The 4,147-nt window shown below is 45.2% G+C and overlaps 1 pseudogene; it reads right to left on the bottom strand.

The window, feature by feature from the left end:
• Positions 1-754: 754 nt before the first annotated feature.
• Positions 755-874, bottom strand: LOC112476186 (annotated as a pseudogene).
• Between the last annotated feature and the right edge of the window lie 3,273 nt (positions 875-4,147).

The following is a 4,147-nucleotide window of genomic DNA, read 5'->3' as shown; positions in this document are numbered from 1 at the left end:
CAGCCTTTACTTTTCCTTTCTTCAGACCTCTCATTTTAGTCCTGGCTAAAAGGGAGATAAGCCAAAACTGATATTTTCTAGCTTTGATGCCATCTTTGGCTAAGGTATAACCTTTGGCTAATTATAATATCATTATAATCTGCGGCCCGAGCTGTGGAAATGATGCAGGAAGGGCAAATTCCCCCCAGTGGGGGGGAACTCAAGCCATGCACCGAGAGTTCTTGGCTGAGCGCAAGAAAGAATTCAAATGCATGCCAGAGTTAGAGTCAAAAAGAAAGTTTATTAGAGAGGAGGTAATGCACCATAGACAGAAAAAGCAAAGACAAAAAGCCAAGACAAGAAAAAAAAGCTTTGAGTTGGGGGGACCCAGTTTATATATCATTTTTAGTTCCTATGAATTAGTTTAAAGACTTTGTTTACCCATTTTGCTTTGATGATATGGGCATACAGTGAGAAAGGATAAGAGTATGTAGTGTGAAAAAGTAAGAATACTTACCATGAAAACCTGCCGGTTCCCCATGGTTTTAGCTACAGGGAATGAATAATTTTGTTTTGTATAGAGGGAATGAATGATTTTACTTTGTGTAGGGCACCACTCAAAGAAAGTTTTTCCTCAGAGTGTGGGGAAATGGGTTGTTAGCAATCCCAGCAGAAATCTTCCTTTGTTCTGCAGGTTTCTTTGAGGTCTGGCTGTAGGACTGATCAGCATATTGCAATCTCTGAATGTAGCTTGATTTAACTTTTTTTTTTTTTACACTTACAGCACCTGGTCTTCCTAGGTGGTCTCCCATCCAAGTACTAACCAGGCCCAACCCTGCTTAGCTTCCGAGATCAGACAGGATTGGGTGTGGTTCAGGGTGGCATGACCATAGACTTGATTTAAAATTTAGTTCTCTTGCTTCCTCCCTACATTAGAAGCATCACCCATCAGTGAGCAGCTGGCCTTGTAGTGAGCTCTCCCCACACACCTAGCCACCCCCCAACCCTTACACACCTGGAAAGGGTCCTCCTGCCCTCTGCAAGCCCAGTCTCTCTAGGAGGCGTGAGCCTGGGATGAAAGGATTCTGCTCACTGCCTGAAGGTTCTTGCCTTTCCCTCTGAGGTCATTCATAGATACCCCAAAACAATTTTCAAAAGTAGAGGTGTACCCAGATCAGGACACACAGCCTAGGGTGCGAACATCAGCTATTCTGAATTCTAAGACCTTCCACATTAGCTTAATCCTGCAGTAGACTGGACAGGGGGTGGGGAGGGGGGGTGGCGTCCAGAGGCTGGTTCACGTGTTTGTTATTAAATCAGGAGCCTGTTGTGTACTGGGTGTCCTAGGGGTAAAGAGCCCCATGCCAGGAATCCACAGCCCCAAATTCCTTCTTGATTTGTCCACTCTGTCTTGGACCAGTGGCTTGTCCTTTCTTGCCTCAGTGCCTTCACTTGAAAAAAAACTAAGATAACATCAAAGTTCACAACGTCCTTGCATGAGTCTGGCTAGAAAATCAAAAGGCTAAGTTTCCATTAATTGGTAAGCACTCTATAATTTTTATCCCCAGCACAGCTAGATGGAGAGTTCAGGGTCTTTCAGCTTCAGGCTTACTTTAAATAATCATAGAATAATCATAGAAAAAATAATCAGAAAAAAATCATAATCATAGAAAAAAATATTTTCCTCTCTCAGTTCATCTCTATCTCATCCCCCTACAGGTCAGCCAAGACCTGGCCTCTCTCAGCTGCACACACAGAGAACAGCTTCTCCAAATGCATTATCCCTTCATTTCTTCTCTCACTGAAGGTTTTTAAAGTCTCTGTGATCATTATAATGCAGTGCAGGTTGACTGAATTTTTTTCATATTTCTATAATGAAAATAACTATTTACATCACAAGTCAAGGAAAAAGTTGTTAGAAAAAGTTAAAAAATACAGAAAAGCATTTTATGATAACCAACATTATCATTTTATTATTATTATTATTTATGCCTACAGCACCTGGTCTTCCTAGGTGGTCTCCCATTCAAGTACTAACCAGACCCAACCCTGCTTCTGAGATCAGACAGCGGGCTTATTCAGAGTGGCATGGCCATAGACCATGGATTATGGCTCTACTGGGGCACAAACCCAGGACCTTCTGCATGTAAAGCAGACGTGCTAACTGCTACACTATGGAACCATGTCCCAGCATTATCATTTTAGTGACCATCTTCTGAACATCTTGACCTGTTTATCTAATATGTTCATAAATATGAATTACATATATCCCAGGAGGATGGGGTCTGTAACTTTCACTCCTTTTACTAGATCCAGGCCGAGTGTGGCCCCAGAGATATGGTAAACATTATGAAGCATTACTGCAAGCAATAATATGAGCATTACATTCACATTTAATTTTACATGAATAGGACTGTATTATATAATCAATCATGTGACCTGCATTTTACTCTCAAATATTACAGATACACCTCTCTATTGTATCAATTTCAGTGAGCATCGCAAGCAACCAGATCATGAAAATAAAGATGGGAAATCTTCAACTGGATCCCCTTTCATTTCACATCTCTGCTGCTCTCTCTGCCAGTCTCATCACTCACCGTTCTGCCCCAGTCTCTTTCTGTTCTTAAACTTGCCAAGTACTTTACTCCTTCAGGATCTGTGTAGTCTATCCTCATGCCCAGGACAGGATCCTCTCAAGCCCCCGATAGCTGCTTCCTGCTCAGGCCTCAGAAGACATCTCCTGAGCAACCCAGGCAGGAGTCTGCCTGCCTTTGTAACTTTCCATACCTCATTTTTTAATTCAGAGAATCAGTTACAACTTTCCACTTTAAAACAATGGTCTCCTTGTTTTATGGTGGTTTTTTTTGTTTTCACTCTAAACCTTATGAGGCAGAGGCTGTATCTTTGAGGGATGCACTAGCAACCACTCAAGGACAAACGTTTACTGAAAGAATCCAGAAGAGAGGATGGGGGAGGCTGGGCTTCCAGTTCCAGGGTGAAAAAATTGAGTTAATTCTGTTAGTTTATAGGCATGGGGATGTTTGGGGGAGTGGCAAGGTAGATCCAAAAAAAAAAAAAAAGAAGAAAGAAAGAAAAGAAAAGCCAGCCTTATTACCCTGAATGTTACTCTCAGCCACTACACCCTCCCTATGGCCTGTGGTAAAAGATTCAGGGTCACGTGGATGACAATGACACAGTGCCAGATCCCACCATACACCATCCCTTTCAGAGAAACACAGTCCCACAGTTTGAGAAGGCTGAGTAGTTCCCAGGCCTGAGTGAGAAAACTGAATTCAAAAGACCCCAAGAAGGTCTCTCAGGCCAGCTTGAATGGCAGGGCTGGGGCCTCCGCTTTGCTCTAACCATTCGCTCTCTCCTCACCGGGAAAGGATCCTTACCCATCTCTCCAGAAGACTGTTCTCACCTAAAGGAATTGGCAGGAAGCAGACACTAAAATCTGCCACAGACCTTACGAAAACTGCGGATTCCAGGCCCCCAGTGCCCCCTGGTGGCCCCAGGGTGCAGAGGCTCAGCTCCGCTAGGGGGAACACCAGGCGCCTGCGCGGTGCCTCCCCACCTCAGCATTGTTCACTTGCTCCCTCCTCGGGATCGTCTCGCCACATTTTTAGTCCTCAGACCCAGTTGTGACTGCACTTCGGACGAGCGAACGCTAAAGTCATCTGAAGGAGTGGGGAGGTGAGTAGAGCAAACGCAAGGATTTCTGGCTTCTGAAAGAGCTCTAGGAAACCAAATCCGAGGGGAAGACTGAGGAAAGCACACTCTGGAGAGAGGACAATCAAATCGAACTTCGGGCTCGGTTCTCCTCTGCCCTCCAGATTACAGAAATGATCAAGTCCAGAGAGTAGGGGGTATTGGACTGGCCAACAGCAGGGGAAATCTTTTCTAGACTAGGGAGTTGGGGGTGGGGCGAAAATCCTCACTCCGGGGAACTGGGAGGTGGCCCTGGTACCCCACATCTTTCAGAGGGAAAGCGGTCGCCTAAAGCACAGTCCTTGGGGTGAAGGGTAAATCGGGAGTGTGGGGGATTCAAGGCCTCTCCTCCATTTTAGAGGCCCTCTCATCCCATGCCACCGCCATCTTTGTTTCCACCCACCCCCATCCCGCCATCCTCGATTCCACTTTACCGCCATCCCACACCCCACCC

The sequence above is a fragment of the Pteropus alecto genome, unplaced genomic scaffold (genome assembly GCF_000325575.1).
Source record: "Pteropus alecto unplaced genomic scaffold, ASM32557v1 scaffold642, whole genome shotgun sequence".
In the NCBI taxonomy this organism is placed as follows: Eukaryota; Metazoa; Chordata; class Mammalia; order Chiroptera; family Pteropodidae; genus Pteropus; species Pteropus alecto.
This window is presented reverse-complemented; position numbering and strand designations above follow the sequence as displayed.